The sequence below is a fragment of the Quercus robur genome, chromosome 10, assembly GCF_932294415.1.
Source record: "Quercus robur chromosome 10, dhQueRobu3.1, whole genome shotgun sequence".
In the NCBI taxonomy this organism is placed as follows: Eukaryota; Viridiplantae; Streptophyta; class Magnoliopsida; order Fagales; family Fagaceae; genus Quercus; species Quercus robur.
In genome coordinates this window covers 14895400-14909047 of record NC_065543.1, presented here as the reverse complement: position 1 = coordinate 14909047, position 13648 = coordinate 14895400, and the positions used below count along the sequence as shown (strand labels likewise).

The 13648-nt window shown below is 32.0% G+C and overlaps 1 protein-coding gene across 14 annotated transcripts in view; it reads left to right on the top strand.

Annotated features, from left to right (window-relative positions):
* LOC126701386 (putative disease resistance protein RGA4) overlaps positions 1-13648 on the top strand; it is a 91793-nt gene that overhangs the window by 18532 nt on the left and 59613 nt on the right. The gene's annotated exons all lie outside the window — the stretch shown is intronic.

Here is a 13648-nt window from a genome sequence, read left to right as displayed (position 1 = left end):
ATTCATACTGTAAGCAATTTCATACTGTAAGCAATTAGGCTCAGATCAAGGCCCAATTCCTTGCCAAAACACTCTGGAAATTACTTTTGCAGTCACGAAAATTTTTGTTTATTTGCCAATTAGACTATTATCCTCTCAATGTTTACATATATGGACAAGCATTCGTTATTAAAACAGCCTATAGTATATTGAATCCTGGAAATTTACTTACCATGGCCGTCAAGCAGCAATGGCTTTCACCATGGTAATGGGGAGAAGCACTATATATGGTGGTGTATTAGTATTACACAGGAAAAAAAAAAGTCTTAAATACATATGCAAAAGGAGGTAAAATGATCACTCCCGAGCAACTACAACTACTTGCTTTCTGACATTGTGGCCGCTAAAAATTCCTACAAGAGCTGCAGGATCCTTCAGCTATGTCTTCCACACATGCTATCTTTCCTTCTCTAATGTAAGGTAGCACAAGGTCTAAGAACTTGGGAAAGAGGTGATAATATCATACACTGTAAATCCTTCTCTATGAATCCTCTTATATACCACAGATAATAAATTTCTTATGCCTTCAGGTTGATCATGATTGTATTGTGAGATCATTCCAGCTACTGCACTGCGCCCATGGAGTCCCATGTGTAGGGAGCACAGCATCAAGCTTTTTCCCTCCGACATTATCAAAGCAAGGCTGGCTCAACAATTTTGGAGGTCTTAGGCGAAAATTTTAAGTAAATTCTTTTTTTAACTTTAAAGTCTAAATTTGTATAAATAAAAATTAATTTATTACATGGTTCAATAAATTAGTATCACTATAGTACAAATGAGTTGAAATAATATACATCAAATAATTAATTTGTGTGATAATTTATAATAATTGATAAAGTAAGAGTTTGCATTAAAAAAAAAAATGTGATAACTTATTAATTAGTGTGGGGTTGTGTGGGGCCAACTTAGCTTAGGCCTTGTGATGTGTTGGGGTTTGTGGACAAGACTGCACAATGCTATGTGCACCGTGCAATCTTATCTTATCAAGTTGTGTGCACTGTTATTGTGCACTATTCTACATTTTAAGATACAATGTGGTTTTTTTAATGCATTTTATTGACCAATAAAAGTACCTAAAATATATTTTTTTGGTAATTAAAATATAAAGATAAATATATATATATATATATATATATATATATATATATATTTTTTTTTTACAAGTGGGGGCCTTAGACAATTGCATCAATTGCTTATATGGTTCAGCCGGCCTTGTATCAAAGTATTATGTCAATGCCATCAGGAAAGCACCTAACAGCATTAGGTTAGCACACACCCCCCAAAAAAAAAAAAGCCTCTTGGTTTTTTATAAAACTTGCTCTTGCAAGTAACAATTCAATTAGGCCTTGATATTGTTATTGTGAAATTTATCAAACATTAGTTTTTGCTAAATTTTACTCTTTAGTGTTATGCAATTTGCTGTCACCTTGAGTATATTAGTGAATAGTGCAATTACCATTGGAAAAAGGGAAATTTGATATTGTCTCATTGATTTCTTTTAAATAATTTATATGCATATTGTCCAGTGACCTTTTTAGAGCTGCATCCAAGTCATGCTGTGTCTTATAATCGAAAGCGTCATTGAATCCGAACTCTTTAGTAAATCGACCTCGTTCAAATAAAAGCAGGACATATATTACAATTTCAAATGTATTTAATTAAAAATTCTACAACCCTGCTTTAAAAACAGAGATTGAAGCATGCATATCAGCTTAAAATTTGGGTCCAAAAATAAGTAAAATAAAAAATCAGGGTAAGGACTAGGAAAATTTGAATAACATTTCAGAATAATATTCAAATTTGTGTTAAAATACTTTAAATGTCTAACCAGAGGCAAAGAAATAACAACTCATTCAGGGAGGAAAACAAAATATATGCTATGTTAAGAATTCATTCAAAATGGATGTTAGTAAAAGGTGATGATATAATCCGAAGATCAAGTTATATGTTCTTTATTGTTGTCACAAATATTAATTGAACTAGCTGCGAATCCGTAAGTTGCGCGTGATAATTATTTTTATGATGGTTTTATTAAATTTTTTTTTACAATTTAAACTAATCTAATAATGAGTAATGTATTTTGTAATTATATTTTTATTTATTATAGGAACAATCATAAATGTAATATAGGAACAATCCAAAACACCAAACTAAAAAAAATTAATAAAACTTAACAATGATTAATTGAACCAATATTAGGATAAAATTTTGTTTTTGATAATCTATTAAGGTTATTTTCTTTGTAAAAATTATAATTTCAGCCGCCCAAAACATATTATCAAATAAACAATTATTAGCAAAATCTAAAAATTAAATTTTTATACATGCATTGTTATAAAATAATAATAATAATAAAAATAAATTGCAAAAGTTAAAATTTGCCACATACCCAATTATTTTCGTTTGGCTAACCTTTGCTTTTCTTTAAATAAATGGCATTATAAAGTACTTCTAATACAACTATTAAGAATACTTTGTCCACCACAAAGGATTAGAAAATAAACAAAAATTAGTAACGTCTCATAGTTTAACATCTAAATTGAGCACTATAAAAAATCATACTATGTGACAGAATAAATATCAAATTATCCAAATCATGCTATGTAATAGAATAATATTATATTTTTATATGCTATATTTAATTCTTTAGAATGCAATAGGATATCATTTAACAATCAAAGAGAATTTAAAAAAAAAAAAAAAAAAAAACCAACAACAACAACAATTTAAAAAAAAAAAAAAAAAAAAAATAAATCAAAATTTAAAAAACAAAACTAAGTCACATTAACCTAAAATAGAGTTTTAAAGAATATAAAAAATTATCAACCTAAAGTAGAGATGCAAGAAAAATAAAATAAAAAATCCACCAAAAAATTTAGAGAGAGAGGGGAACCTTTTTTTTTTTTTCTTTTTTTTTGTAAGGGAAAACTATGCATAAAATAGTAGAGATAGTGACAAATTTATAGTAAGAGGGTGTAAATAAGAAGAGACAAAAATAAAGGAAGATGAAGGGAAAGAGGAAGAATGATATTAATGTAGAGGGTAGGGGAGATGAAAATGTAAGGGAGGGAGAAAGATTGAAGAAGTAGTGGAGAGATGAAATGGTAAAGGAGAAAGAAAGGTTGGAAAAGTGTAAATATTAAAAAAAATAAATGTTAAAAATAATTATAAGAAAAATGGAAAAGAAAAAAAAAAAAAAAAAACCCTAAAGCTTGAAAGGCTTTAATGTTTTTTTTTTTTTTTTCCCCTTTTCCTTTAAGCTGAAAAGGCTCACACAAAACCCTAAAACTGAACTGAAAAGACTTTGGGTTAGACTTGATAGTGGAACTAAATAAATAAGATGTGGGCTGAATTAATTATACAGATTTATTATAAGGTGATAGCGGAAGTAAAATAAATAAGTAATGGGCTGTATTTATAGGGCCGAAAATTGTAAAAACCATTTTAAAATTGTAGGACAAATTATATTTAAAAAAAAAAAAAAAAAAAAAAAAAAAAAGAATGACATGGCAGTTGATGTAGCGTAACGTGAGAGTAACAGTATTAAACGCTACGTTTCAGTTTTTAATAATATATAGATTATTGAATAAAAACAATATCGTTGGTAGCACCTTTGTACCTGTCAAAACAAATAATCCGAAGATTCCAATTATGGTTGATGTACCTTTTTCTTTGCTTCTAGTACTTCGAACAACATAACTGCTAGAGTTTGTGCCCTAAAGTCCAATTCATTGTCATATTTTAAATAATTAAATTGTTTAATATATGAGATTATTTGTATATGAACTAATCGAACATTATTATATAGTCTTAAGATGCATTTTATGTCATTTAGTTACAGAAAATATAAATCACAAGTTCTATATAAACTAAAAAACGTAGTTCGAAATAGGTGATGAAATTGAGTGTTTCATTTGCGAAAAGTGTAACATGTCAACTAAGATGGTTTGTTTTGATCATGGAAGTGGAAAATTTTAGTCGATATGTTGGTGTATAAGACATATTGAACTAGGTCGTTATGAGAGTAATTATTCAATTAACAATTGCCACATGAATAAATAAATTTCATGACTTCTATTTTCATAAATTCTCAATCATGAGAAGATTTTGAACCCAATCATAAAATGTTGATTGTTTTGATATATTAAGAGTGGGATCTAATCTAAACCGTCAAAATCTCAATGTTGAGTAACCACTCGAAGTGTTGAGAGAACGCATATTCTCAAGATGAAATCCATGATCTCTTTCTATATAAACACAAAATATTCCCTTAAGATAAGTTTATTAGGAACTATTGGGGGGACCACAATTTAACTCCCTACAACCACTCTAAAAACATGCCCATGTGGTATAATGTAAAATGCCATAAAAGATTTGAGCGTGTCTTCCTCATCACCAATTCGTTTTGAGGTGAAATAGCATAGCTCTTGATCTGACAAATGGTATCAGAGCCATGGTCATGGATTCAGGTCACGGGAGTGTCATTATGAAGGAGTGATTGTTGGGAGACCGCAATTTGATTCTCTACAACCACTCTAAAAACAGGCCCACGTGGTGTGATGTTGAAGGCCATAAAAGATTTGAGTGTGTCTTCCTTATCACCAATTGGTTTTGAGGTGGAATAATATAGTTCACGGTCCGATAGGAACTAATTATTCAAGGTGCTAGGCTCAACCACTTTAGTAAAGAGTAACTAAAGTTTATATTTAATGAAATTATGTTTCATAAAATATATAAATAACTAACAAATTACACCAGAGATTCAAGGAATAAATTAGTGATTTACAAAGTGGTAGTTTATTATGACTTTGTTCGCTATGAATGTTTCATAGATGTGTCAAATCGTATTATATTAGAGTCTTGAAATATAATTTATTAATAAGGCATATAGTGTAATTATATTTCCGTAGTAGTATTTGTTATATACTCCCTCCGTCCCACTTTATTTGTCCTCTATTCCATTTTAAGATGTCCCAAAATATTGTCCTGTTTTTTTAAAATAAAAGTCATTAATTTACTAATGTTCCTATTATACCCCTATTAATTTACTAATTCAATTTTTTAATAAATTTATTTAAGGGTATTTTTGGAAACTTACACATTTTTAAAAAGTAGACAAGACAATAAATGATGTTCCCTTAAAAAATTTGACTTTTCAAACAGGACAAACAAAATGAGATAGAAGGAGTAATTAATTGTAACCTTGGGCTTATCAAGAGTTTATGGAAGCTTGAAGCTCATTGGAGCTAGAGGCTCATTTGTCCATTTTGCTCTCATCTCAAGTCACATACTAAAACCCAACCAAAAAGACGAGCCCAATTAGATAATTAGTTGTTTTTTTAATACGATTAAATAAAATAATTTCCTTTGGCAATTAAAGGTACGTACAATTAAAAGTAGAGAAAACAATTTTCTCTTTTATCTCTCTACAACAACCATTTCCCAAAAAAAAAAAAGTATGTAAGAACTAATTGAGAGATCACACATCTTGGGTATCATGTGGAATTGAGATGAAAATTGAAGGACTTCTCAATTCTTGTTTTTGAATTTCATTACAATAAGGTACACGTTCTATTCAAGGTTGTATGTTATCTCTCATGAATGAAATAAATCCTTTCGATTTATAATTTTTTGTTTATAAATGAGCCAAACCTGAGCCTTAATTTTTTAGATTTGTTTAATAAACTAGCTGAGCCCAAACCCAAAAAAAAAAAAAAAAAAAAAAAATCATGAACAAGCTCATGAACAATTGAGCTTAAGTTGCACTTAGGCTGGTCTATGTGTTTGGTAATAAGTTTGATATGTGCTTGAAAAATAAACTCATATCATACTAAGTATTTAATTAATTGGGAGTTGAGGTCACATGTCTAAATCAAATGGACTTAATAATATACTTAATATGTTTTTCATGATATTTTTATATTAGATCTTATAAGGTTGAATTTAATCAACCATTTTGTTGGCTTTATTCCGTGCCAATTTGCTTGTAATTCAGCATTTAGAAACCCTGTATTTAGTTGGGAATTATGTAAGGGTAGTGTGTGAGAGAGTATGAAGAAAAGCTCAAGAATGTGCACTCAGCAGGGCCTCGCGACTGGATCTCGCGACTGGCAAGTCGCCAAAGGAGGCACACATGTGAAGCATGCAGGGGAGCTGAAGAGTCACGCCAACCGGAGCATTACAAGACAAAACTTTCAGTCTGGCCAGGCAGTTAGCTCGTGACTCAGTCCAGTCGCGAGGCCAAGTCGCCAAACCACTCTGTTTGGGAAAAACTGACCTTTCGCATTCCAAACACACACCAGTATAAATACTCCTTATACCCATGTATTGTAGAGAGATTTCAAAGAGAATTTCGAGAAAGAAACCCTAGAGAAAAACAATATTGACTCATTCACAATCTTTACACTTTGATTCTCCATATTCCTCTACTCTCATCCTCTCCATTAATACATCCTTGAGAGGTACATTAGCCAAATCCTTATCTCACCATACCTATATTTGTGAGAAGGTTATTTGGTACTTGGAAAGCAGTTAGGAAGGAGCCAACTGATATTGGTTGATGCTATAGGCTATAGCAGAATCTGGTAAGCTAGAGAAGACAAAGGTTCAGCGTAATCTCGTTGGAGCAAAAAGCTTGGAGGGCTTAGGTACACTGGATAAATTAGGTTTGGAAGGTCTTCTGCTGTTCATATATCCCAACTTTATTCTTTAGTGAATTATTGACCGCTTGGAGGGCGGTGGAGAGGTTTTACGCCGAAGACTTCGATTTCCTTTTCGATAACACATCGCTGTATTGTCTTTGTGTTTGCATCTCTCTTCCCTTAATCTTTGCCATTTAATTACTGTTGTGGTTATGATTATTTTCGGTTTAGATTGTTTTATCAATTCTGTTTTAGCTTATTTTCATATTCCGCACATATATTGTTTGATAATAAGTTTGAATTGATATTTTGTAATTTGGGGGTCTAAACATTCATAGGTGTTTTACACACTATTTGAACATTCAAATCTCAAGTTCAAAAGCTTGATCTTGAGCTCAAAAACTTTATATGAATCGAACTTAAGATTTTTAACTATCTAACAAACTTAAACTTAAACATGATTTAAAGGCTTGGTTCAAGCTCAAGCTAAACTTGAGCATTCAATACTCATAAAACTTGAATTGTTTACAACCTAAGTGTGTGAAAAAACAAGTGTGTACTAATAATGAGTCCAAATCTTTTATATCACAAAATATGCTTCGCTACATGTACCACTAATTAAAAAATGACAAGCATCTATTATTTTTCTTTCTAAAACTAACAAAAATTAATGCCTCAAGCCACTGACACCTTCCACCTCCAACCTTCCTCTATCGACTTCTCCTTTGCTCACTTGTTATCTGCAGCTCAACTGCTTAAAGAAGCACCATTTTGTTTAATCAATCATCACATCCCAATTTTTTAAGTTGTGGGTAATTTCTTCTTGTTTGATTTTTTGGGTTTTGCTGTGGGCAATTTCTTAATTTCTTATATTTGGGGATTTTTCACAACAAATCTTGATGTCAATCTGACGAAAAAGGATGAGGCCAGGATCAGACACTGACTTCAACTTGTGGTTGCACTTCATCTTCAAAGCAAACATTGATTTCATAAACAAGTAGGTGTCTTATCAAATGGTGACCCTTTGGGAGTTTTGTTGTTTAGTGCTATGCAATATGGTGGGATGTGTATAAGTACTAGTAGAAGTAGTGATAGGCTAGTGTTGTAGTAGTATTAACATTGTGGTTATAAGCTTATAGAGATGGGTTTGTGGGTCCACATGAAAGTTATTAACCCATAGCTAAATTTGTTTGGATACTGGGTTTTTGATTTATTTCATATACGGACTATTTATGGTTTCTTTTTAATTATTATTATTAAATTTCTAAATTCATGTAAGTATGGAATTCCCCCCCCCCCCCCCCCTCTTGTGATAGCTTCTTCGGTGATGGTGTAGTCTTTGAGAAAAAGAGATAAATTAATGGAGGTGGAAGGTGTCAGTAACTTCATACATTAATTTTCATTAAAACGTTAGGCTTTTTTTTGTTAGTTTGAGAAAAAAAAAAAAAAATAGACGCATGTCAATTTTTAATTAGTGATACATGGAATAGTAGAGCATATTTTGTGCGTCAGAGAATTTGAACTCCTAATAATAACTCACTCAACGCAACGTATACAAAAGGTTTTGCAATTTATTTTTTGTCTTCTCTCCTTATTGATTTTTTCATATGTGTAAACCAAGTTTTACCTACTTTTTTACATTTTTCATGTATGTTTTGCATGTCTTTTTCTATTGGCCAATTGGGTATGGATTGAGATCTAGTGCAATACCTTGCACGGGCTGCAATAGCTTTAATTTCAGTCCTTGATATAATCTAACGACTCCATTGAACTAACACGTCATCGATACTTGTCAAAAAAAAATTTCTCTTTGTTTTTTCACCTCTCTCTTCTTTTCTGCAGATGCACCAAATTTAAAAAATATCTCTCTCTTCAACCAGAAAAATTTGTGGCTGAATCCCTTTTCTCTTCATCGTTGAATCTCCATGGTTGTAGCCAGCAACCACCAAGTCCAGTACACTATCACCTTTGTTGCTATTTGGTGTAGCGTTCTCCTCTTTTAAGGCCTCTCTCTCTCTCTCAATCCCACCGTTACTAGTAGCGCTTCTCACTGGCATCACCACCACTCGTGGTTGTCGAGTTCCCTCTCTCTTTCCCTCTAATGTCCTTTTTATTTTATTCTTCTTTTTGTTTCTCACTTTGTTTGCTTTTTTAAACATGGCGAAAAGTTTGATTTTGCTTGGGTTTGAAAAATGGATATGGAAGAATGTACTGTGATTGAATGGAAAATTGCATGCTTGTAGTTGTGTGTATGGGTCTCTTGGCTTTGGCATTAAGGAAATTTTAACATCAAATTTATTAATTTTATTTTTCTTTCCTTGATTTCTTTACCAAAGATTCATTTCTTTCTTTCATTTTTGTTTTATAAAACTAAAGATTATCACTTAGTATCTTTCATTGAAATACTACTATGCTTCTTAGCTTAATAATATTTCTTAGTTTTAATTAGTTTTCTCTCATTCCCTTAAGTTTATTGCTATTGTGGTTTGGGTTTCATAGTGGTTCATTGTTTTATTTTAATATTGATTTTGAAAATGCACATAAGATGTTTGTAAGAATTTCTATTCAAAACTTTTAATGTGAGGTTAATTTATTTTATATGCATACTATGCAATCTTGAGGACGATTCATCAAATTGAGAAATGCACCAAAATACTCTTCGAATGGGCTGATTCCCTTCACTTCCTACTCACAAAAGAGAAGGATGTAGCTGAGGTGAGGAATAGAGTGTTGGAAGATGGTCAAGTTATTGCATTTTCAATTTCAATTGGTCATTCCAATTCCCATTTTGGTTGTGGGGAATGTAAGAATTAGTTGACGGCTTTATCAACAATAATGAGGATAGACAAGTTTTTGTATTTATCATCATATATCGTGTAAAAGAGGAAAAAAATGAAGTATGTAATGGATTTGTCCCAGCCATTGTGTTGTTGCTATGTAATTGAATCACTGAGCAAGTTGTACCTTCATGTTGTAGCTAATTTTGTGTTGATGAATAGATGTATACAATTTTGTTTCTATTATTAGTTTTCTTTGTGTAAGAATATACATAGACCAAGTACTAAAATTTTGGATAACTTAAAAACACAAATTACATCAAGGTGTTCACACTTCACATGGATTTTATTTTTGTGAAAACAAGGATTATGTGGTGCGCCAACCCTACTAACGTAAATAGTTTGGGAAATGGATTTGGACTCCAAATTTACTTGCTGGTGGGTTTCCTCACAGTTCTACAGATTTAGCTTCAAACATAGCCTAAACAACCCAGCTACAAGTATCCTTGTGATTTCTAGCTCAAAAACCCTCTCATTCTCAGACTTAGTCCCTTACCATCTCTTGTAAATTTCCCTCAGTTTTTTTCCCTCCCTCTTTTGTGTATACTCTCCTCCTTTCCTCTTACTTCTTACTCTTTTCTTCTTTTTTTTCTAGCAATTCACTCACCAACCCCAACTTATCTGCCCTTGCTCCCCTTATATAACAATCTCTTCTTAGTGGGGTTCAAATCGTTACTATTTTGCCAAGTTCCATGCAACCCCACTTTCACTTAGAATCCCAAGGAATCATAAAGTCTTCTAAAAATTCTCTCCAAACTTGTTCCAGACGCCAAATAGTGTTTGGCAAAGACTTTCTAAAAGCACTTCTAGTGCTCGAGTATGATCTGAACTTCTCTACTTCCTTGTTGATTTCTTACTGTCTTAATGGTTAGTAGTGGGTAGAGGTGTGACCGAACACTTATTGTTGGGCTGGGCTTGTCCCCACAAGATTTGGACTAGCTCCATTCCTCATAACTACTTTTGGCTTAAGTACTTGGGCTTAAGTTTGGTGGGCTGGTCCCAATTGCCTGGGCCCAAGTCCCCCACAATAGCTCCCTATGATCCTATTTTCACGAAGTGGAGATAGGATCGGGGATTCCTGCTTTAGTGATCGGCTAGGTTTTTGAAAAAATGACAGTTGTGTCTCGGGAAGATCAAGTGTCAGTCAATCGATGTAGCAAACATGACAACTCACTTTTTGGTGCACGCGTGGCATTATCCATTACATCGGATGGCTGAGATGATCTGACGCTTTGATTGCTGATACGCTCATGAAAAGAAACAACAGTTTGTATTAATTATTTGGTTGCAATTGTATTAAATGACATTCACTCCTATAAATACTAACACAATTTACCTTATACTTTTCTTTAGTTCTTTTCAAGTACAGAGTCTTATTTCTTCATTCTTCCTGAGCCCTTAGATTTCTTCCAAGACCATCCTTATCATCAAGAAGTTACTTAGTAAGTCCTCTTTCCTCTGTCTATTCGTAGTAAACTTGATAGGAAAAAATGGGTTTTTTGTATCTTTTAAAAACTAACACAGGTGTAGAATCCTTCAAAGCTAGGTTTGATATCCCTTGTGATGTGAACATATCGTATTGTCACGAGGGAGACATAGGAGACCAAAGGCTACCCCATGTAGTCTTTTTTCCTTTAATGTCTATATTCGAGGGTGGGGTTAGATTTCCGGTAGATCATTTGTTGCTTAGGACCCTTAGTTTTTATGGGCTTAGCCCCAACCAATGTTTCCCCAACTTTTATAGGGTAGTCAATTGTGTGGGGCACCTTAATCGACTGTATGGCCTCAGCCTCAGCCATCACGATATTAACTTCCTATATGCTATTTGGGGGGTGCCTAAAGAACTGGTATTACCTTCAAACTCGAAACACTATGGTTAGGTTGATATCCTGTCATCCCGACTCCAATAGGAACTCTGCAAGGGAGTTTGTGAGAGTGAGCGAGAATTGGCTGACCTCTCCTTGTTAGATAGGTTGGTACCTTCTTTTTCGATTCCTTAGCATGACCCTACCATGCATACTTTTTACTTAAAGTTTCTTCTTTTTCTTTTTCTTTTTGGGTATGTTTTTAATGTTGTTATTATATACATTTTTCCTTGACTCATTCATTATTCCTCATTGCAATTTCCAAAAAATTTCAATCGGATCTTAGCGTGGTATAGGCTTGGGAGCTTAACTTCATCCTGCATTTAGAAATATTCATACATTATGACTGGCAACTTAGAGCGTCCCACCTAATCCTCGGTTGCGTGCCCTCTTATACCAGCTACCAAGATTCCTCAGGCACTTTGACGATCGGCAGCCCGCTCTTGTCTTACTTCGACGTTCAGTTGCTCGAATTTCTACCGCACGGACTTACTTGTGACGAGGTGAAACACCAAGGGCCCAGAAGAGTTAGACAAGGTTCGCTCGAACCAGTACATAACGGTTCGGTTGACACCATTTTTCAGGGTCAGGCCGTGCATATTCCAGTGGAAACCCCCATTTTAGAAGACCATAATTCAATACAAAAGGAATTTGATAATCCAACTTCCCTAAACAAAGTTGTATTTTCGATGACAAACGTACTAATTATTTATGACAGCTTTTAGTCGTCAAAAAATTACATTAACAATGGTCTTTGTTCGTCACAAAATGTATTTGGTTGTCCAACTTCTTCATATGAAGTTGTATTTTCAAAGAAAAACCAAGTATTTACAATGACATTTAGTCATAATAATAATAATAATAATAATAATAATAATAATAAAAAACCAATAAAAATGGCCTAAGTTTGTTACAAATGTATTTGGTCATCCAAATTCCTTGTATGAAGTTGTATTTTCAACTAAAAATATCAAGTATTTACGATGACTTTTGCGGTTGATAATGAGTTTTAGCAACGACCTTATCAATAATATAGCTTTTTCGATGAAGTTTTTGCTGATAGCATTTGGCAACTTTTTGCCTTTGGTAATACGTTTTTTGGGACGACTTTTTGTGCTTTATCGAAGAATTTTACCATAGCAAATAAACTTTTTTTTTTTTGTAATGAGATTGCTCTGTATTTGTTCTTTCATTTTTCAATAGATCTTGTTTTTGGGTGGTAGGCCCATAAAAAATTAAAAATAGAAAATAAAATAAAATACAAGGCATTTTCACATGGTGTTCAAATCCGAACCATTCATTGAACAATAAAAGAGAGGTATAAAGTTTTTGGGGTCAAAACGAGTTTTAACCAAGGTTGAACTGTGTTGACATAATAATTATTTTAATAATTAGTAATATAAAAATAAATAAATTAAATGTACAAAATTTAGCAATACTGATTAAAATAATATAATGTTTAAAAAGATTTAATATATATAAATAATAAAAAGTAAAGACTAAGTAGAATTTCTCTTATTAATTTTTAACAAATTTGTACAAGATAGATAATATCTCAAAAGGTTTAATAAACTAATCTATATATATATATATATATATATATATAACCGAAGCTTTTGAAACTCCCACAATTTTCCATGTTGGCATAATATTTAAATAAAATTTTCATTTTGTTTAAATAAAAGTATTTTTGTTTTGTTCAAAGCTCCCATAATTTTCCACGTCAATACAATATTTAAATAAAATTATCATTTTATTTAAATAAAAGTATTTTTATTTAGTCCAAACTTAACAAGGAGTGAAACTCTATCTCTCTAACAAGTCTAACTTAAACTCAAACTCATCATTTTTTTAAAACAAAATTATTTTTGTTTAGTCCAAACTTAATAAGGAATGAAACTCTATCTTGCAAGTCCAACTTAAACTCAAACTCATCATTTTTTTTTAAACAAAATTATTTTTGTTTAATCCAAGCTTAACAATCTAATAAGTCCAACTTAAACTCAAACTCAAACGTTGATAATTTTTATTTAATATTTTTTGGTCTTTCAGAAGTTTTAATATCTGAATTTTTAAGTTATTTTTTTGCAGTATCTGAAATTGTCTGACAAATTTTTTGTAAGCCATTACATGTTCAAGCAATGTTTTCTTCACCAATTTGTAATACAAATTGAAATTATACAAGAGCAAATCATGTAATTTCTTAATCAATTTAAGATTTTATAAAATTATTTTAATCTATCTCACAAATAGATAAATTCCCGTG